Source organism: Macaca fascicularis, chromosome 1 (genome assembly GCF_037993035.2).
Source record: "Macaca fascicularis isolate 582-1 chromosome 1, T2T-MFA8v1.1".
NCBI lineage: Eukaryota > Metazoa > Chordata > Mammalia > Primates > Cercopithecidae > Macaca > Macaca fascicularis.
Genome location: NC_088375.1, coordinates 198,804,845 through 198,827,315, shown reverse-complemented (window position 1 = coordinate 198,827,315; position 22,471 = coordinate 198,804,845). Strand labels below are relative to the sequence as shown.

At 54.9% G+C, this 22,471-nt stretch overlaps 1 protein-coding gene across 1 annotated transcript in view; it reads right to left on the bottom strand.

Moving 5' to 3' along the window:
• Positions 1-12,995, bottom strand: part of COL8A2 (collagen type VIII alpha 2 chain) — a 32,755-nt gene extending 19,760 nt beyond the window's left edge. Inside the window, exons 1-2 of the mRNA XM_045374620.3 lie at positions 12,858-12,995; positions 2,136-2,180 (exon numbers count right to left, since the gene is read on the bottom strand). The gene's annotated coding sequence lies outside the window, so the exon portion shown is untranslated. The remainder of the gene's footprint in view (positions 1-2,135; positions 2,181-12,857) is intronic.
• Between the last annotated feature and the right edge of the window lie 9,476 nt (positions 12,996-22,471).

Genomic DNA, 22,471 nt, shown 5'->3' with positions numbered 1-22,471 from the left:
CTGTGCAGATGAGGACTGCCCCAAAGCCAAAGAGGAGCCTGGAATCTGGGAGCTGGAGGATGGAGGGAGGTGGCCAGATCAGGGCAGGGCTCCCTGCGGGCCACCTTCTCACCCAGGTTGAAGGCAGGAGAGGAGTGCTGCCTTCTGCCCACCTGGTCTGCCCTACCAGACTTCAGTTCCACCTAACAGTCCCAACATCCATCATCCCTGCAAGTGAGGCTCCCAGACCACAAGTGGCCTCAGTTTCAGAAGTAGCATAAAGAGGCTTGAAGGAGAAATCAGAGTTCAACAGGCCCATGCGGGCAGGTGGCAGTGGGACAGTCCAAGCCGAAATCAGAGCAAATGACTGGATGAGGAAGACTTCCAGGGTAGGGGGGCATCCAAGGAGCAGTGAACCTGGGGCTCTGGAACTCGGGAGAGAGACATGGGCTAGAGGTAAAAATACAGGTTCGTGGCCGGGCGCGGTGGCTCACGCCTGTAATCCCAGCACTTTGGAAGGCTGAGGCGGGCGGATCACGAGGTTAGGAGATCGAGACCATCCTGGCTAACACAGTGAAACCCTGTCTCTACTAAAAATACAAAAAGTTAGCCGGGTATGGTGGCGGGCGCCTGTAGTCCCAGCAACCCGGGAGGCTGAGGCAGGAGAATGGCATGAACCTGGGAGGCAGAGCTTCCAGTGAGCCAAGATTGCACCACTGCACTCCAGCCTGGGCGACAGAGCGAGACTCTGTCTCAAAAACAAACAAACAAACAAACAAAACTACAGGTTCATTGGTGGGGTTGCTGCAGCCTGGAGGAGGCCCACGGACTCCCCCTTGGGGAACATGCCTACATTTAGGGAGTGAAAGGAGCCCACCACAGCCCTGGGCTCCTCCCCCAACACCCTAGGATCCAGACACCCCAGATGTCTCACTGCCTCCCTGTCCCTGCCTTTTCCTGCGTGATCCTCTCTGCTGGGTTGCTCTTTCTACCTTTTGCCTCCATGGAAACATATTAGTCCTCATTTAAGATCCAGTTCAAATGCCTCCTCCTCCAAGCAGCCTTCCCTGCCTCCCTCAGGCAGAACAGCTCCTTCTCCTGGGCACCCACCTGCATGAAAGCACCTCTTCCCCACCCCCACCTCCCTCCTGCCTGAGGCGGGCACAGGGCATGTGTTCAATGAAGCCTGTAGCCCAGGGGCTCCAGGTCCAGGCCTCTGACAAACCCGCCTCCCTCATCCTGCCAAGCCCTCGGGTAGCTTATCGAAGGGCCAGTTTCTCTTTGTTGCTCTTCCTGAGTCCTTCTTGGTTCTGGGCTGGAGGGGTCTTGAACCAAACCTCCCTCCTGCAGGTGACCAAGCCCCTGGCCTCTGCCCATCTCTGAGTCTAGGTTCTCTGCTGCTCCCCTAGGGAGGAGCATCTCGGGACAACAAAGTGCCCAGGAAGGTAAGAACAGTAGGGCAGGGGCAGAGGTAATAGAAGAGGCCTGGCAGTGGGGAGGCCCGAGGGCAACCATGTACCCTCAGGCAGGTAGCCAGGCAGCTGGTCCTTCCCCACCCAGGGACTCGGGCCTCAGCCGGGGCCATCGCTTGCCTCCCGGCAGAGGCCTTGAGCTTCTGATGGGAACTGGACATCCGAGGGCCCCCACAGACCCAGCCACCCCCAGGCCTCAGGCAGGGGCAGGCGGGGCCTCCTCAGCCTCCAATCCCTCACCTTCTGGTTCACATTTGCAGCCTTTTCCGGAGCGCCACCCGCCGCCCGCTGCCTCCCCACGCCTGCCAAGATTCCTGGGCCTCTGCGGCTACCCTGCGTGGTGGCGGCGGCAGCAGCAGCAGGAGGGGCTGGGCTGGGCAGGGAGGGGGCCCGGCGGGAGCACAGCCAGGCCACTGCACCCAGGCTGGGCCAAGCAAACACGGCCCCGCCAAGGAGCCAGGCGAAATAGTTCACAAATGAGAAAAAGCTGCTTCCGAGTTGGGCCAGGGTTTTAAAGCCCAGGCTGCAGGGAGCTGAGGTCACCTGCAAAAAGGGTGGCTCACCGGACACCCTGGGCCTGGGAGGGCTTCTGGTGCATCAGGAGGGAGTGAGGTTAGACAGCAATGAACACAGGCCTCATCCGGCCTGGGATATCAGAAAACCCCATCCCCAAACCTAGCTTACCTTTCAGGTCGGAGGGGCCTGGGAAGGTCCCAGCAGAGGCAGGGCCTGAGGATGAACAAGAGAAACAGTGAGGCTACAGGGCAGTGGCTCACGCTTATAATCCCAGTACTTTGGGAGGCCAAGGTGGGAAGACTGCTTGAGTCAGGAGTTTGAGACCAGCCTGGGCAATATAGGGACACATTGTCTCTACTAAAAATTTTTTAAAAATTAGCTGGGCATGATGGTGCACACCTCTAGTCCCAGACACTTGGGGGTGGTATTGCTTGAGCCCAGGAGTTCAAGACTGCAGTAAGCTACGATTGCACCACTGCACTCTTGAGGCAGGGCAAGACTCTGTTTAGGAAAAAAAAAAACAAAAAGGGAGGAACAGTGTGAGACAATGACATCAGGAGCCTGGGAAGCCTCCTGCCCTAACCCACAGCCACACCAGTGCCTGCCCCGGGCTTCTTACCAGAACCCCCTGCTGGAAACCCGGCCCCAACCTCAGTCTCTTCTCAGTTCCCTCCTCCCCTGAGGGAAGCAGGGTTTGTGCCCTCATACTCCACGACTCCATTCATTCAATGCACACTTAGCAATACCCACGGGGTGCCTGGCCCTGGATTCACGGAGTTCCTCCTGTCCTAGGGCCCAGGCTGAGGATGCCCCTCCTGTGTCCCAGGTTCCCATGCTGGAGAAGTCCCTCTCATATGTCAGTTCTGGTTTGGGGTGGCCCCTACTTTGGGTTAGGATCCCTGCTGGGGAAGCTTCTACTATATGGAGGACCCAAGCCTGGGCCATGGACCACAGAAGTGGTTCAACCCCATACCCTGCCCTGCCTTGTCCTGAAGGGCTGGGGGCATCAGACAAGCGGTCATCACACAATTGGCAAAGATCTCTGGGCTGTGGGAGCATGAAGCAGGGAACACTGCCGCCTTAAGCTTCCCCTGAAGGCTTCATGGAGAAAGGGACACTGGAGCTGGGTCCTGAAGGATGAATCAGAGTCTGAAAGGCAGACGAGGTGGCAGAAGGAATTTCAGGTAGTAATATACAGGGAAGGTCCAGAAGTGCTGTGGGACGGGGAGGCTGGGGCAACATGGTGAGGAAATCTGAATGCCATGCTTGCATTTCTCTGGAGAGCAATGGGGAGCCATCGAAGGTTATTTAGTTGGGGAAGTGATGTGGTCAGAGCCCTGGATGGCTGGGTCCCCATTTCTGCCTTAATCAGGCGTGGTGCCAGGATCTAATAAAAGCCCTACTCCAGGTCACATAGCTATACGCAAAGGATCCGGGGCTAAAGTCCAGACCCAGACATGACTCCGGGGTAGATGGGGAGGGGACGCCCAGCCAGCCCACCTGGCAGGGAGGCCTGTGGGCCGCGTCACTCTCTCCCACAGCTGCTTGCTTGCCTCTGCCTGCTCCCATGGAAACTCTGACATCCAGTCCTGTCTGTAGCTGCACAAGCAGCCAGATGCCAGAGCCAGCAGCTCCTAGGCCTCCTCTCCAACTCAGCTGAGCCCTGCCTCCATCCTGCCACTCTGAACACTATGACCCTGGAGCTGGGTCATGGGGCCACAGCCTGGATGATGGAGCCCAGGTAGGAGGACCCTCCAGCTCAGCTTAGCCCCAGCTTCTCTGGCCCCAGCCCCCTCCCCACACCATGAGACTCTGGGAGAAGAAATGACTTATGTTGGCTCTGGGCTTTGAAGGATGAACATGGATTTAACTGGTTGGTGGTGGGGAGAGGTGATCAGTCCTGGGCCAAGGGAACAGCATGTGTGAGAGTGTAAAAGCCCTGAATATATTCAGGGGATGGAGAGAATCCAAATAAAATAAACAAACACATGAACTAACTAATCAGAGCTAATATTCATTGTGTACCTACTGTGTGCCAGGTACCATTCTGGGTGTTCTCATGAATTATCTCATTTAATCCTCACAACAACCCAGTGACAAAAGTATTTCATCTTGCCTTTTTACAGATGAGAAAACTAAGGGCCAGAGAGGTTAAGTAACTGGCCCAACGTCACACAGCTCATGAAAAGTAGAGCCTGGAGCTGGGCACGGTGGCTCACGCCTGTAATCCCAGTACTTTGGGAGGCCAAGGCAGGAGAATCACTTGAGCTCAGGAGTTTGAGTCCAGCCTGGGCAACATAGTGATACCCCTGTCTCTTAAAAAAAAAAAAAAAAAGTAGAACCTGAATTAGAACCCTGGCTATGGGCTCCAAAGCCTAGGCTCTTCACCATACAGATGATTTGAGGAGAGGAGACCTGGCTGGGGTCAGACTGAGAAATGCCTTGAATATCAGGATCACAGATGCAGGTCCTACCTAAAGCTGCTTCCCCATTCCCTTCCCCCATGTTAATAGTCAATAACAATGGTGTCTGCATCCCAAGTTCATTGTATGCACTGGACATAGCACTAGGCACACTCATCAGCACTACTGACTCCTGGAACCCTGGAAGGCTGGAACTGCTGTCCCATTTTACTGAGGAGGAGAACTAGGTGCCAGAGAGGTCACATCCATTCTCTAAGGAAACCAGGCTAGGAAGTGAAGGAGGTGGGATCCGAACCCAGCTCTGCCTGGCCCCCAGGTGGTTAAAAGCCCTGTACACCTGGGCTCCCTGAAGACCTCAGCCATGGGCCCTGCCCCCTACTCCTGCTCTACCCCACCTGTGCTGCCTCAACCTAGATGGCACCAGGGACAGGCAAGGCTGGGAGCAGAGTGGGCAGCTACTATCAGGTGCCTCAGGAGTCCGCTCCAGCGGGCCAAGGCCCCCTTGGTCTTACAAATAGGAAGTGGGGGTGAGTGGGTAAGCCAGGGCGGTGCCTGAGCCAACTTCAATGGGACTCTGTTCTTAACCTCCACCCCCAGCTGCCTTCCCTAATCCCCTCCTGGAGCCCCTCCCCTGGCGACGTCTCCCCTTTGCACAGAGCCTGCTGCTGTTGGCTAAATCCCAGACCAGATGTGGGTGGGACAGTCTGCACCCCCCACCCCCCATGCCCCACCAGCTTCTGAGAGCTGCAGGGTTCCAGGGAGGCTGGCCAGGGCCTCAGGCCCGCTTCCCCATTCCAACTTTCCAGACTGAGGTGCTGATGGCCATGAGGTGAACAATTGGCTCCTGCCAGCAATGGGGCTCATGGGAGAGGTTCCTATTTCTGAGCGCCTACTACGGGCAGGCTCTGGGCTAAAAATCTTTCTTTAAAAATCATGTCGGATTAAGAGGACCTCTCTGCATGCATCCTTATCTCAGCGCTAGCTCTTACTAGCATGAGACCTCCCTCTGGGCCTCAGCTTCTTCATCAGTGAAATGGGAACTCCAGGCATTATTTACTCCCGTAACCCTGGAAGGCTGGAACTGCTGTCCCATTTTACTGAGGAAGAGCGCTAGGTCCCAGAGAGGTCACATCCATTCTCCAAGGCAACCAGGCTAGGAAGTGAAGGGGGTGGAATCTGAACCCAGCTCTGCCCAGCCCATATAAAGCTGCCAAGCCCAGCTTCACAGAGCATTTGTGAGGATTAAACAAGTTAATTTTGTATAATGGACTCAGAGCAGTGCTTGGCATATATGAACGCTAAATAAATATGCCCTATTATAAATATAATCACTGGCCAGGCGCAGTGGCTCATGCCTGTAATCCCAGCACTTTGGGAGGCCAAGGCGGGCAGATCACCTGAGGTCAGGAGTTCGAGACCAGTCTGACCAACATGGAGAAACTCCGTGTCTGCTAAAAATACAAAAATTAGCGGGTGCCTGTAATCCCAGCTACTTAAGAGGCTGAGGCAGGAGAATCACTTGAACCTGGGAGGTAGAGGTTACAACGAGCTGAGATCATACCATTGCACTCCAGCCTAGGCAACAAGAGCAAAACTCCGTCTCAAAAAAATAAAAAATATAAATAAATAAATAAATAAAATCACCACGACACCTCTCAACAGCCCTGTGAGGTTAGTATTATAAACTTGATTTTACAGATCAGAAACTGAGGCTCAGAGAGACGTCATTTGCCCAAGTTCCCCTAGCCTGGGAAGGACAGTCCCAGAGCTTGGCCCCAAGCTGAGCAAGTCCAAAGATGAGGACAGCCTCCTGGCTCCCCCGAGCTGAGGCATGGTGTGTACTGGGGTGGAGGTCGGTCCTCCGCACCCCCTCAGTCCCTCCTGCCTGACCCCCAGGGGTTCCACCCACAATCCAGCCCCTGCTGCCGCTGCAGGAGGGGGCTCTGCATTCCTGGCTAAGCAGCCGGATTTGCTGTGCTCCAGGAACTATGAAAAGAATGCTTGCCATGAGCAGAGCCGTGGTTGCCTGTCAGGGAGCGTGGCCTGGAGTGCCCACGCAGAGCTTGGTGGCAGCCAGCACAGTGGGAAAGAAGGAGGCTAGCCAGAAAGGAGAACTTCCGGGTGGTGGGGGCTGTGGACACTGGACAGGTGTGGAGACCAAAGTGTTGGCCACCTGGGATCTTTCAGGAGAGAAGTGACCCCTCTACCCTGCAATCTAGGTTTCTCCTCACCATAAGCTGTAAGCAGAGGCAGGCTGGCACTGCTGACCCAGCTCATGGATGGGATTACAGAGACTCAGAGGAAAACTCTCCTGAGGTCACACAGCAGCCAGTGGCAGAATTGAGACCAGAGGCCAGGACCCCCGGCTCAGACCCCACTTCCTCCCAGAGGCTTCCCTTCCTCACAGGACCCACCAGGGACCACCAAGGGTTCCTAGATAATAGAAAATACCATCCCAGCCCTCACGGTTCTGGGCTCTCTCTGGGCCTGACCTTCTCATGCCTGCTATTCCTCCTTTCCCCCTCCACAAAAAAACCCCTGTGCTACGAAAATGCCCCACACACTGTAGACGTACGACAATTAAGATTCCATTCCTTTTGGGAGGCTCAGGCGGGCGGATCACTTGAGGTCAGGAGTTCAAGACCAGCCTGACCAACATGGCAAAACCCCGTCTCTACTAAAGATACAAAAATTAGCGGGCATGATGGTGCGCACTTGTAATCCCAGCTACTTGGGAGGCTGAGGCAGGAGAATTACTTGAACCCGGAAGACAGAGGTTGCAGTGAACCGCAATTGCACCACTGCACTCCAACCTGGGCGACAAAGAGAGACTCCATCTCAAAAAAATAAATAAATAAAGAGAGGCTGGGTGCAATGGCTCATGCCTGTAACCCCAGCACTTCGGGAGGCCGAGGCGGGCAGACCACAAGATCAGGAGTTCAAGACCAGCCTGACCAACATGGTGAAACCCCGTCTCTACTAAAAATGCAAAAACTAGCCAGGCTTGGTGGCACATGCCTGTAATCGCAGCTACTCAGGAGGCTGAGGCAAGAGAATCGCTTGAACCCGGGAGGCAGAGAGTACAATGAGCCGAGATGGCAAGAGAATCACTTGAACCTGGCAGGCAGAGTGCAGTGAGCCGAGATGGTGCCATTGCACTCCAGCCTGGGTGACAGAGCGAGACTCCATCTCAAAAAAAAAAAAGAAAAAAAGAAGGAAAAAAGAAAGAGAGAGAGGAAGGAAGGAAGGAAGAAAGAAAGGCCAGGCATGGTGGCTAACACCTATAATCCCAGCACTTTGGAAGGCCAAGGTGGGTGGATCACTTGAAGTCAGGAGTTCAAGACCAGCCTGGTCAACATGGTGAAACCTTGTCTCTACCAAAAATACAAAATTTAGCCGGGCCTGGTGGCACATACTTGTAATCCCAGTTATTTGGGAGGGTGAGGCAGGAGAATCGCTTGAATCCAGGAGGTGGAGATTGCAGTGAGCCAAGATCGCGCCACTGCACTCCAGCCCGGGCAACAGAGCGAGACTCCGTCAAAAAAAAAAAGACCAGGCATGGCACAGTGGCTCACTCCTGTAATCCCAGCACTTTGGGAGGCCAAGGCGGGTGGATCATGAGGTCAGGAGTTTGAGACCAGCCTGGCCAATGTGGTGAAACCCCGTCTCTACTAAAAATACAAAAATTAGCCAGGCATGGTGGTGCTCACCTGTAGTCCCAGCTACTAGGGAGTCTGAGGCAGAAGAATGGCTAGAACCTGGGAGGTGGAGGTTGCAGTGAGCCGAGATCATGTCATTACACTCCAGCCTGTGTGACAGAGCGAGACTCTGTCAAAAAAAAAAAAAAAGTTGCTGTTCTACCTTCTTATTGGCTAGGCACAGCGACTCACCCCTGTAATCACAGCACTTTGGGAAGCCAAGGTGGGCGGATCACCTGAGGTCAAGTGTGCAAGACCAGCCTGGCCAACATGGTAAAACCCTGTCTCTACTAAAAATACAAAAAATTAGCCGGGCGTGGTGGTGGACGCCTGTAATCCCAGCTACTTGGGAGGCTGAGGCAGGAGAATCGTTTCAACCTGGGAGGTGGAGGTTGCAGTGAGCCAAGATTGCGCCACTGCACTCCAGCCTGGGCAACAAGAGCCAGACAAGAAAGAAAAGAAAGAAAAGAAAAGAAAAGAAAAGAAAAGAAAGAAAAAAAAAGAAAAGAAAAGAAAAGAGAAAAGAAAAGAAAAGAGAGAAAGAAAGAGAGAGAGAAAAAAGAAAGAGAAAGAAAAAGAAAGAAAGAAAGAAAAGAAAGAAAGAAAGAAAGAAAGAAAGAAAGAAAGAAAGAAAGAAAGAAAGAAAGAAAGAAAGAAAGAAAGAGGGAGGAAGGAAGGAAGGAGAAAGGACGGAAGGAAGGAGAAAGAAAGGAAGGAAGGAGCAAGAAAGGAAGGAAGGGAGGGAGGGAGGGAGGGAGGAAGGGAAAGAAAGGAAAAGGAAAGAAAAGAAAGGGAAGGGAGGGAAGGGAAGGAAGGGAAGGAAGGGAAAGAAGGGAAGGAAGGGAAAGAAAGAAAAGAAAGAAATCACAGAACCTCAAGTGACAAGGTTCCCTCTGCTCCATGTCCTTTGAGGGAAGGCAGCCTTTGTGAGGAAGGGGACCTGGGCCTGGGATCCTGGCCTCTGTTTTGATTCTGCCGCTGGCTGCCATGTGACCTCAGGTGAGTTCCCCTCTGAGTCTCCATAACCCCATCCATGAGCTGGGCCAGCATTTGCCGCCTGGCTCTCCCTATGAGGCACTAACCCTCTGCCACCCCCACATGTGACCTCTTCCCCTTCAAGAGCCAGGAGGGCTGGGTGCAGTGGCTCATGCCTGTAATCCTAGCACTTTGGGAGGCCAAGGCAGGTGGATCATGAGGTCAGGAGATCCAGACCATGGTGAAACCCCATCTCTACTAAAAATACAAAAAATTAGCTGGGCGCGGTGGCGGGCACCTGTAGTCCCAGCTACTCAGGAGGCTGAGGCAGGAGAATGGCGTGAACCTGGGAGGCAGAGCTTGCAGTAAGCTGAGATCGCACCACTGCACTCCAGCCTGGGTGACAGAGCGAGACTCCATCTCAAAAAAAAAAAAAAGAGCCAGGAATCCCAGCCCATCCAGGCTGCATGGGGACAGTCAGCCTCCAATTCAGAACTTTCCAAGAATCTGAATGGAAGCAGGGCCAGTCCTCCCCAGTCCACTTCTAGGATCCAACCAGAAAGGCGGAATGGACACTGATCAGACAATCTAGGTGCTACGCCCCCATCACACGTGTGACCTGGGACTACTCCTCACCTCTCTGCAGGCAAAACAACTCTGGAGACAAGTACAGCATTCCCATTTTAGAGATGTCAAACTGAGGCTCAGAGATGGGAAGTCCTAGGTCTGTCTGACTCCCAGTGCGAGCTCCTCTCCACACAACACATGCTGCCTCACTCAAGATCTGCTGTCCACACTCCACCCACTCTGGAAATGCCCTCAGAACAAAGTGGGCCTGGAATTCTCTTTCTGGGAGCCAGACTTCCATGACTGGTACTTGGGCACATGTGTGTCCACATATGGCCTCACAAACCCACCCAGGCTTCAGGGCTACACTCAGTCCCCAGCTCCCAGTCATCTCAACTTATCAGACCTCAGGGCCAAACCCACATCTCCCGTGCACCTGCCTTCTCTGGGGACAGGCCACAGCCATCTAGTGCAAGGCTCCTGGCCCCACTGCCAACCGGCTTACTCCTTTCCATCTACTTCTTCCTCTCATCCCCATGGCAACCGCCCACTTCATCCCCTGTCACCTTTCTCCTTAAACTCTGCCCAGCCTCCTCCATGATCTCCCTTGCCTTGAAGATCCCCCCTTCATCCTTGTTCCCCAGAGCAGCCAGAGTGATCTCCAGACTGTATCATTTGCAGCTCACACCCTTTCTCTGGACAGGGCCCTTAGAAATCTGACCTCAGGCCGGGCGCGGTGGCTCAAGCCTGTAATCCCAGCACTTTGGGAGGCCGAGGCGGGCGGATCACAAGGTCAGGAGATCGAGACCACGGTGAAACCCCGTCTCTACTAAAAATACAAAAAATTAGCCGGGCGCGGTGGCGGGCGCCTGTAGTCCCAGCTACTCAGGAGGCTGAGGCAGGAGAATGGCGGGAACCCAGGAGGCGGAGCTTGCAGTGAGCCGAGATCGCGCCACTGCACTCCAGCCTGGGCAACAGCGTGAGACTCCGTCTCAAAAAAAAAAAAAAAAAGAAATCTGACCTCAAAGTCATGAGTCCCTCCTGCTCCCCAGTGTGATCCAACAGTGCCCATTACTCACTGTCCCTGAAAGAACCTTGAAGCCTCCCCCTTCACACCTCTGCACGAACTGTGCCCTCAGCTGGGAATGCCCTCCCATTCACCCTTTCCATCCCCTGCACCTGTCAAAATTATCATCCTTGAAAGCCCTGGCCAGATCATCTCTTAGGTGCCACCTTCCCTGATCTGCACTTCAGCTTGCATGGTGCCCCTCCTTGGTACCTAGTAGCGCACCGTGGAACCACAGCCACACCCCATAGGAGAGGCCGCTGTGTCTCTCTCGTTCCTTCGTCCCGACACGGTAAGTTCCTCCTGCCACGGATGGGACCAGCTCATCTGAGGCCCCACTTCCCTATAAGAGGCGTCCCATCCCTGCCACTGAGAGCTCTGGAGCGGGCTGGGGGGCCAGCAGGGCAAGGAAGCTGGGACTGTGCATCCTTTGTTCCAGCTCAGGCAGGAGCAGAGAAGGTAGTGGAGTACAGGGGCTCAGGCTGACAGCCCTGCTTAGTATCTTTCTCCTCCTTCTTGCTAACAGACACATTCACTTCCATATTTTCTTTCCCCTTCCTCTGAGCCAAAGAGCGGAAATTCTCATTTTCACTGCGGTAGACAAGTGAAACCAGAGAAAGAGACCCTGGTGAGCGTGTCTGGGTGTGAGCGTATGTGTGTGTGTGCCGTCCTGTCTGAGTATGTCTGGCTGGGGCACGTGGGGCCTGCCATGTGTCTGTAGGAGTTTGGGTGTGTGTGCATGCGTCTGCCTGTGTCTTGTGGTGGTGTATGTTTCAGTGGAGGAGTGTGTCCGCATGAATCTAATGAATGTTTGGGTCGGTGTGTGACATGCGTGGCTCTCAGAAGGGTGCAAGGCTGTGTGTGGCTAGGTGAATGTGTCTGTGGTTTCTCCTCACTATCCTCTGGGGTCATTGTGTGTCCAAGCATTTGTAGGTGTTCACCAGTCCAGTGGGAAGCCAGTGAGGGCGCCTATGCCCTGACCGAGACCACCAACCACGGTGTCTCTCCAGAGATCAATTCCTGCCCTGAGGCCCCATCAGCTTGGGGCAGTAAAAGGATCAGTCGATCTTAGCTCAGTCCCCAGAGAGGGACCTCAGGCTGCCTGACCCTCCAGCCATCCAGCTGCACGGCCCCCAGACCTTTCAAATGCCCAGTACAGCTGCTGGGAGGTTGTCCTTGCTAAAGGGACTCTGCCAAGAGGAGTGGATGGGTCCCTGCTGCCAGCCTGAGCAAAAGGTGCTGACAGCAGACAGGAGGGATGACTTCTGGTTGCTCGGGCACCCCTAAGGAGGTCAGCCGCATGTCTGTGTCAGGAACCCAGCATGGCCTCACACAGGCACACACACGTGTGCGCACACATACAACCAGCAAAGTTTTCCCCATGGCAATGGCGTTCCTGGGCCCCTCTGGCTGAATAGCATTTCTCTACCTGGAGGATTTCTGGGGCTAGGGTGGCTCCAGACCCAGGGCAGAGACACCGGGAGGTTGTTCTGGGGCCCTGGGACCCCAGTTCCTCTTGGCCAGGCAGTGGCTCTCACCCCCTGCAAGTCTCGGTCTGGAGCTAGGGGGATGCTGAGCCCCTGACAGGGACATTCCTGGGAACCTGTCTCCAGTTTGGGGCGAGGGGACTGACAGGGCACCTAGAATAGGAGGAACTTGGGGGCTAAGGCAGAAAACCTTATAACTGGGAGGTCTCCAGCAAATCAGCAATGGCAGAGAGATGGCGGCAGGAGTGAGAGCGGGGAGGATGCTAAGGCCCCTCACTCCCTCCTCTCTCCTCCATCACCCTGCGAAGGCAGACTTGTTATCCCCACTTTACAGGTAGGACGGGAGACCGGGAGGTGGTGACGCGCCCAGAGCCACCTCGTCGGGGAGGGGGGGTTCCTCAAGGCACTGTCTGATGCTGGAGCCCTCACTGCTGGGAGAGGAAGGGAGGAGGGGGCTTTCCTGGGATCCTGCCTGGGAGGGAACGGAGCGCAGGGAACGGGATGGGCTCCCCCATCCTAAGGCAACCCCCTGGCCCAAGTCCCCCACCGCGTCCCCATCCCAGAGTCCGAGGCGCCGGCCCTGCCGTCCCGCATGGTGCTGGGGGAAGCCCAGCCCAGGTCCTGCCCTCGGATTCCCCCAACCCGAGCCCCAGTGCCCGCCTCCCCGCCTTTACCTGCGGGCGCGGCCGCCGGGCGCCGCTCCCGGCCCTCGAGGGCGGCCCAGGCGGCGCGGGCTCCGCACAGGGGCGTCCGCGGCTGGGCGGGCGGCGTCGGGGTCCGGGGTCCGCGCCGGCGGGGTTCCGCGTAGCTCTGCCGGCCGCCCCTCGCGGCTGCCGGAGTGGGCGGGTAGCGGGAGGGGCGCGTCGGGGCGGGGCCTCCGCCCTCTTCTTTCCACAGCCACGGCCAAGGCCCGCGCCCCTCCCGGCCCAGCGCGGCCTCGGACGGCTGCCTCCCTCCCCGACACCCACGCAGAGCCCCCGCCACACACGCGCTCCTGGACGGCCCGCCCCCACCCCTCCCGTCCACCTGACCCGCGGCTCGGCCACCAGGGAGTCCGCGCAGCCCCTGCCCTCGAGAGGCCACCCGCCTGGCTGGACGGACGCGGCTGCTGAGAAGGACGGCCAGGCGCGGTCCTGCAGGGAAGGGGCAGCTCGGGCTGGCGGCCCCCCACTAAGGAGTCCCCAGAAGGCTGCCTGCAGACGTGACCTCGGTAGGCTGAGCCCGGAGGACTCACAGGGGCCAGTCGTGGTCCGCACATTCAGGCTTTAGGGCATTGAACCGGGGTCACAGAGGCAGGCGGAGCAGGCTGAGGCTGGCCAGACCTAGTCCCCGGGAAATGGGGAGTCACGGAAGGCTCTGGAGCGGGGCAGTCATGTGGTCAGATTTGTGTTTTGGAAAGAGCCGCCCAAAGCTGTGTGGAGGAAGATAGAGGCAGGACACCGAGGAGGCTGCGGGAATACCCTGGCATGGTCCCATGAGGTGGACAGTGAGGGGGAAGGGAAGGGAGGTCCCAGTGTGAGGGGAGTGAGCAGGTGAATTAGGCAGAGTTTGGGCGAGGGGCCTAGGAAGAGGCAGTGTCAAGGACAGTGCGCAGGCTTTGGGCTAGGCCTGGGGGCGGTGGGGTCTAGCAGAAGGAGGAGGGCGGATGCAATGAGTTGGATGAGCCTGTGGGACTTCCACGGATCCGGAAGGGAGGTGAGAGTTCTGGGAGAGCGAGGAGGAGTCCACAGTTTGCAGATGGCGACTGATGCCATAGAGTAAGGAGCGGGCCCAGGAAGGCGGGCAGGGCACGGCCAGGACACTCATCAGCATTCACGGGGCTGCAGAGGAAGAGGGGTTGGCAAAGGAGACTGAGAAGGTGGCAGGGACCGGGAGAGCAGTGGCCCAGCAGGCAAAGGCAGAGTGCTTCTAGAAGTCCAGGGAGGCTCGCAGGATGGGCTGTCACAGAAGGACATCCTTAGGGACAGCAATTAAGGGTTGGAGGTTGAGGTGGGGGTAGGGGCAGTAGCCAAGCAACAGGGGAGGAAGGGGGAGGCAGCAAGGGCAGGGGGAAGGGGAGATGAGGTCAGGAGAGGACTCTGGGGTGTGGGTGTGTGTGTGCGTGTTTGTGTGCGTGTATGCATGTAGGTTGGTGTGGGCGTGGGTGTGTGTGCATGTAGGTAGGTGTGTACGTGTGTATGTGTGTGTGCGTGCCTGTGTGTGTGTGCGCACACGTGCATGTAGGTGGGTGTGGGCATAAGTGGAGGTATGTGTGCTTGGGGGTGTGTGTGTGCGCGTGCCTGTGTGTGTGTGTGCACACGTGCATGTAGGTGGTTGTGGGCATATGTGGAGGTATGTATGCTTGGGTGTGTGTGTGTGTGCGTGTGTGTGCATGGGTGTGGGGGAGTTTGCATGTGTGTGGGTGTGTGGAGGTGTGGGGGGTGTATTCCTGTGTGTGCATGTGGGGAGGTATGTGTGCATGGGGGGGTGTGGGGGGGTGGCTGTGTGTGGGGGTGGGAGTGTGGGTGGCTATATGTGGGTGTGTGGATGTGGCTATGTGGCTTTGTGTGGGTGTGTGTGGCTGTGGGGGGGTGTGTGTGGCTATGTGGGTGTATGTACATGTGACTTTGTGTGTGTGACTGTGGGGTGGGGGGGTGTGTGGCTGTGTGAGTGGGAGTGTGTGTATGTGTGTGGCTCTGTGTGACTGTGTGTGGGTGTGTGGGTGTGGCTGTGGGTGTGGATGTGCATGTGGCTGTGTGTGGGAGGTGGGAGTGTGTGTGTGGCTTGGTGTGGGTGTGTGTGGTTGCGTGGGTGTGGGTGTGGGTGGGTGTGTGTCTGTGTAGGGGGATGTGGGTGGCTGTGTGTGTGGGTGTGTGAGTGTGGCTGTGTGTGTGTGTGTTTTCTAAGCAGGAAAGAGCAGAGCCTTCACCAGGTCCAGGAAAGGAGCAGGGAGGGCCCCAGGCTGTCCCGGGTCAGGGCCCACCCCCCTCAACCTTCCCCCTCCTGCTGCCTGCCCTCTGAGGGCCTCCCACTTTTCTGTCCCCCTGCCAAGGTACACACCAGCCCTGCCACTCCACAACAGGGCCTCTCACCCTCACCTACCATCAGAGCCTGGCCTACTCCATCCCACCCGTCAGAATTGGGGGTAATTGCCAGGGGTCTTTGGGTGTGGCCTCCTGGCCTGAACTACAGGGGACCCAGACTAGGGCGCTGCCCAGAGAAGGGAGGGGTCCTGGCTGGCAGGGTGCCAAGGAGGACACCGACTGAGGGGGGATTACTGAAGCCTGACCCCGAAGCTGGTGTGGAAACTGGACCCTGCATGGGGATCTGATGGGGGTTGAGTGTGCTTGGGGATAGACTTGGGAAGGGGTGGGAGCTAGGCAGCAGGGACTAAAGGTTGACAGCAAAGACCCTGGAGTTAGACTGCCTGGGTTCAAATCCAAGTGCCACCACCCACCAGCCACATGCCACTGGGCAAACAACCCCTGGTGCCTCAGTTTCTCCATCTGGGAAGCTCTCATAGGCATGTTGTGAAGATGACAGTCAATCCATGCAGAGCACTTTACTCTGAGTGTGAGCTGTTCAGAGAGAAGGGAGGGAGGGCTGCATGAAGTGGGGCCTGGTGACACAAGTGGGCAAGGGAGAGACACGCTGTGTGGGGAAGGGGCTCCCACGGGCTTCACACCCACACTCGGACACAAATTCAGCTGGTCTCCCACTCAGATCCCACCCCTGGGTCTCCTGACTCACTCCTTATACTTTTCCTGGGGTCCTAGGCCTGATTCTATGAGGTACACACCTGTCCCAGTCCCCTCCCTTTCCCCCCAACCCCTGCCCCACCTGCCCCTGCCCAGTGCCTTGCAGGGAGGGAGGGCTGCAGCTCCTTCTCCTTTCAACCAGCCCTGGACGCCAAGTCTGGGCCCTGTCTCGTGGCCAGATCCTGTGGCCCTGGTGTTCACTGGCCATCAGGGGCCTCCCCAACCCCGAGAGGTGCCTCAGCTCCCCATCCCCCAGTAGAGGCTGACAGCTGTGCCATGACCTTGTGGCCGCTGTCTGCTTATCCACCAGCTATTTGCTCAGAGGTCGTGGACTCTCACACCAAGGCTCATCTCTTGACTAGACAAGGCCAAACTCCCAGCCAGACTCCTCACCCGTCCCTACCAGGGGCTTCCACCTTGGCCTGTCTCTGGTGGTGTCTGGATATCAGTGGGTCAGCTCTGCCTGTGATCACCTGCTGTGTGGCCTTGGGCAAGTTGCTACCCCTCTCTGGGCTTCAGTTCCCTCAGCCACAACAATCAGAAGCTGGCCAGCAAGGCTTCAAGGACTGCTCTAGGCCTGGGCAGGGGTATCAAATGGGGTGGGTGGTTAAAGTGAACCAGACGCAACATGTAACTTGCTTAGCACGGCCCCTGGCAGAGTCAGCTCTGGCACCAGCCTGGTGGTTCAGACAGTGGGCTGAGGAGTCCAGCAGACCTGGGTTTGGATCCCAGTGCTGCCTGTCTATAGCTGTGGGCAAGTGACCTCATTTCTCTAAAACCTCAAATTCCTCCTTTATGAAAGGGGGATAACAGCCCCTGATGACGAACAGCAAACACTCAGGGCTCTTGCCCCATGCCAGGCACTGTTCTGAGCGCTTTATGTGGATTAACTCATTTAATCCTTACAACAACTCTTTGAGGTTGGTCTCTTTATTGTCCCCACTTTGTAGATGGGAAAACTGAGGCACAGAGGGCTTAACTCACTCACTCATGGCCACACAGCTGGGAAGAGAGAGCTGGGATGTGGCTCCAGGCAAGCTGGCTCATCATCTTCCACTTTACCATTGTGCTATCCCGTCTCTTGGAAGAGATAGTGAGCTCCGCCTGTAATCCTAGCACTTTGGGAGGCCTAGGCAGGCAGATCACAAGGTCAAGAGATCAAGACTATCCTGGCCAATATAGTGAAACCCCATCTCTACTAAAAATACAAAAATTAGCCGGTAGTGGTGGCAGGTGCCTGTAGTCCCAGCTACTCAGGAGGCTGAGACAGGAGAATTGCTTGAACCTGGGAGGCAGAGGCTGCAGTGAGCTGAGATCGTGCCACTGCACTCCAGACGGGCAACAGAGCAAGACTCCATCTAAAAAAAAAAGAGAGAGAGATAATGAGCTCTCTCCACCAGGTGAGGATACAAGAAGACACACATCTATAAACCATGAAGGGGCTTTCATCAAAAACCTGACCATGTTGGCACACCGATCTCAGACTTTCAGGCTCCAGAATGATGAGAAATAAATGTTTAAACCAAAAGAGAGAGAGAGAGAATAATAAAGGGCTTAATACAAGCCTGGCAGATAGTAATGGGTCAATAATAGTTGGGCGTTTAATAATAATAAATGCAGTCACAGAACTTTGGGAGGCTGGAGCGGGAGGATCACTGGAGCCCAGGAATTTGAGACTGCCCTGGGCAACATAGTGAGACCCTGTCTCTCAATAAATAAATTAGCTGGGCTGGCCAGACGCCGTGGCTTACGCCTGTAATCCCAGCACTTTGGGAGGCCAAGGCGGGCAGATCACCTGAGGTTAGGAGTTTGAGACCAGCCTGACCAATACGGAGAAACCTCGTCTCTACTAAAATACAAAATTAGCCAGGCGTGGTGGCACATGCCTGTAATCCCAGTTACTCAGGAGGCTGAGGCAGGAGAATCACTTGAACCTCGGAGGCAGAGGTTGAGGTGAGCAGAGATTGTGCCACTGCACTCCAGCCTGGGCAGCAAGAGTGAAATTGTGTCTCAAATAAATAAATAAATAAGCAAGCGGGATGTGGTGGTACACATCTGGAATCCCAGCTACTCAGGAGGCTGAGGTGGGAGAATTGCTTAAGCCCAGGAATTTGAGGCTACAGTGACCTTTGATCATGTCACTGAACTCCAGACAGGGTAATAAAGTGAGACCCTGTCTCTAATAATAATAATAATAATAATAATGTTAGTAATCCAGCCAGGTGCGGTAGCTCACACCTGTAATCCCAGCGCTTTGGGAAGCCAAGGTGGGTAGATTGCTTGAGGTAAGAAGTGTGAGATCAGCCTGGCCAACATGGTGAAACCCTGTCTCTACTAAAAATACAGAAATTAGCTGGGCGTGGTTGTGGGCGCCTGTAATCCCAGCTACTCGGGAGGCTGAGGCAGGAAAATCGCTTGAACCGGGGAGGCAGAGGTTGCAGTGACCTGAGTTAGCGCCATTGCACTCCAGCCTCGGCGACACAGCGAAACTTCGTCTCCAATAATAATAATAATAATAATAATGTTAGTTATCCTGATTACTATTACCTTATTTTCTTTTTCCTTCTAAATTTCTATTGATCTGCCAATAAGAAAACCCTCTGAGCCCCAACCGCCCCAGGTTGGAGCCTGGGAGGTCCTGGATGGAACCCTCCTTTGGCCCTCCTTTCTGTCTGTCTGGCAACCTGAAGGGAGGGGTGTGTGCACAGATGTGTGGCCCAGGATGTGCAGATAGTCTGGGGAGGAGGTGCGATACTCTGAATTCCTATTCCACCAAGGCCGGCCCTTCACTCCCCACATCTGCTGGAGGGCTGAACTCCTGCTTCTAAGATTCCTGGGAAGTCCTTCCCTCTGTCTAGCTCTCCTTCCTTCTTTTGAGTTGCCAACAGCCTCTCCTCCCAGGCAGGGTTGATGGAGACCCCTCCTGCAGCCCCCACCATTCTCCCTACTTCCACCCCAGGGGATCTCTTGGCCTCATCCTCAAAAATCCCAGCAATGCAGTGGAAATTAAAGTTACCTTAAATATTCTAATCTTATAACAATTTTGCTTCAATCAACATCTAAATGTGACCACATGTGTCTAGACCACCCAGCGGCCTGGTTGGTGTGGGGGAACAGAAGACAGAGAGCTGCTCTCAGACATGGGCCTGGCTCTGGGGGGCTTCCTGGGGAGAGGTCTGCTGGTCTTTGGGTCCTTCCCTCGGCTTTCTCCAGGCCTGCCCACACTGAGCTATCCTTCCCCTCTTCGCCTTCCCTCAGATAGCCCAGGGAGCCCCAGGCCTTATACTCTCTCCCTAACAACTTGGCTGGGGGAGGCCGGGGGGCAGAGGGGCTCCATAGGCAAGCGGAGGTCAGAGGTGGTTTCATGGGAGTCACACAGGGCTCCTCACTCCCGAGGGCCTGACTTAACGCTCTCCTGGGTTGTCTTGGAGTTCATAATAATTTCTGAACTAAGGGCTTCATGTTCATTTTGTGCTGAGCCCCATAAAGTATATCCTGGTGGAGGGCTCCCCTGCACTCACACCTCTCTCTCTCTGTGATCTCCCCACTCTATACTCACAGTCCATACCCAGTCAAGGCTGGTTTCAGTGGCTCACATCTGTAATCCCAGCACTTGGGGAAGCGAAGGTGGAAGGATTGCTTGAGTCCAGGAGTTTGAGACCAGCCTGGGCAACAAAGTGAGACTCTGTCTCTACAAAACATTAGTCCCAGCTAGGGGGCAGGAGGACCACTTGAGCCTGGAAGAGTGAGGCTGCAGGGAGCTGGAATCACACCACTGCCCTCCAGCCTGGGTGACAGAGCGAGACTCTGTCTCTAAAAAAATAATAAAATAAAAATTAAAAACATGTATTTATTTATTTTTGAGACGGAGTTTCACTCTTGTCACCCAGGCCAGAGTGCAATGGCGCGATCTCAGCTCACTGCAACCTCTGCCTCCCAGGTTCAAGCGATTCTCCTGCCTCAGCCTCCCGAGTAACTGGGATTACAGGTGCATCTATGATTACAGGTTGCACCATCCCAGGTGCAACCATGCCCAGCAAATTTTTGTATTTTTAGTAGAGACAGGGTTACGCCATGTTGGCCCAGATGGTCTCAAACTCCTGACCTCAGGTGATCCACCCGCCTTGCCCTCCCAAAGTGCTGGGATTACAGGCATGAGCCACCGCACCCAGCCAATAAACATTTATTGAGCATCTACTTTGTGCTGACAAGCTGTGCTAGATGCTTGGGGCTACAGTGAGGAACAACATAGACATGCCCTGATTTCACAAACTTACCCTCCTTACACATTCAGACATTCATATATCCATCCATGCAGTGGTTTTGCAAGATGTTCCCCAATAACAATCAAGCTCTTCATAACTGCCAGTTAGGGAATATTCAGCATAGGCCATGACATTTATATATATCATCTTGTGTCATCCTTAAAACAGCCAGCAAGGGAGGCATTATAAGTCCCATTTTCCAGATGAAAAAAACTGAGGCTCAAAGGTCAAATCATTTGTCCAGTGTCACATGGCTAATAACTAGCAGAGCCAGGACTTCCCCTATTTCCTCATTTTTAATCTCTCTCCCTGACCCCACATTGCATTCAGCTGCTTCCCCATGGGCAGAAGGTCCCGGCAGGTTGGGCTAAAGTCTAGGTCAGCTCCACGTCCCCAGCCCCTAACACAGAGCTACATTTTTGTTAAATGAAAGAATTCAGGCCGGCTGAGGTGGCTCACACCTGTAATCCCAGCACTTTGGGAGGCTGAGGAGGGTGGATCACGAGGTCAGGAGTTCAAGACCAGCCTGGACAAGATGGTGAAACCCTGTCTCTACTGAAAATACAAAAATTAGCCGGGCATGGTGGCAGGCACCTGTACAGCTACTTGGGGGGCCTGAGGCAGAGAATTGCTTGAACCCAGGAGGCGGAGCTTGCAGTGAGCTGAGATCACACCACTGCACTCCAGCCTGAGTAACAGAGTAAGACTCTGTCTTAAAAAAAAAAAGAAAGAAAAAGGAAAAGAAAGAAAAGAAAAGAAAAGAAAAGGAAGAATTTGACCAGGCACGGTGGCTCAAGCCTGTAATCCCAGCACTTTGGGAGGCCAATGCAGGCGGATCACTTGAGGTCAGGAGTTCAAGACTAGCCTGGTCAACATGGTGAAACCCCATCTCTAAAAAAATAATACAAAAATTGAGGTGGGGCACAGTGGCTCATGCCTATAATCCCAGCACTTTAGGAGGCGTAGGCAAGCGAATCACGAGGTCAGGAGTTCGAGACTGGCCTGGCCAATATGGTGAAACCCCAATCTACACTAAAAATACAAAAATTAGCCAGGCATGGTGGCACACGCCTGTAGTCTCAGCTACTCAGGAAGCTGACACAGAAGAATCGCTTGAACCCGGGAGGCGGAGTTTGCAGTGAGCCGAGATCATGCCACAGCACTCCAACCTGGGCAACAGAGCAAGACTCTGTTTCAAAAAACAAAAAACAGCCGGGCGCGGTGGCTCAAGCCTGTAATCCCAGCACTTTGGGAGGCCGAGACGGGCGGATCACGAGGTCAGGGGATCGAGACCATCCTGGGTAACACAGTGAAACCCCGTCTCTACTAAAAATACAAAAACTTAGCCGGGCGAGGTGGCCGGCGCCTGTAGTCCCAGCTACTCGGGAGGCTGAGGCAGGAGAATGGCGTGAACCCGGGAGGCGGAGCTTGCAGTGAGCTGAGATCCGGCCACTGCACTCCAGCCTGGGTGACAGAGCGAGACTCCGTCTCAAAAAAAAAAAAAAAAAAAAAAAAAAACAAAAAACAAAAAAAATTAGCTTGGTGTGGTGGCATACACCTGTAGTCCCACCTACTCAGGAAGCTGAGATAGGAGAATTGCTTGGACCTGGGAGGCAGAGGTTGCAGTGAGTTGAGATTGTGGCACTGCAGCACTTCAGCAGCATGGGTGACAGAGTCAGACTCTGTCTCAAAAAAAAAAAAAAAAAGGAATTCACACCAGACACAGTGCCCAAGGAACACCAGGAAACAGACACTGAAACCCAAAAATGTAAATACATAACATGTAATGTACTGGATAAGAGCTTTGTGTTCAAGTCCTGACTATCTGGGTTCAAGTGCTGAATCCACCGTATACTAGCTGTGCTCCTCAGTCTCCTCATCTGCAGATAGTGGTAGGGCTGTGGTGAATGCTAAATGAGAAATACATGTGAAGTACTGGCCTATCACCTGACTAGCGCTGGCACATGGCCACTCTGCAATAAAGATTAGCTATTGCTATGACTAACATTCATCCACACTCACTGGCAAATGTCCTCCTGCCCATGCGCACCACCCTCCCAATCCCTCCTCTAGCCTAGCTCAGTCATAGATGCCCTCATGGTTGACAGTCCAGGCTCCCAGAGCCAAGAGGAAAGAGCAGCTGCTTCTCTGCATCCCCTGGGCTGTACCTGGGCCAGCCCATGTGAGCTCCTCACCAGCTCTGGGTTCCATCAGAGATGGCTTCCTGGAGGAGGCCTGGACCCAACGTGGGTGAGGGAGCCAGGGTGAAGCAGGAGAGTGCTACTC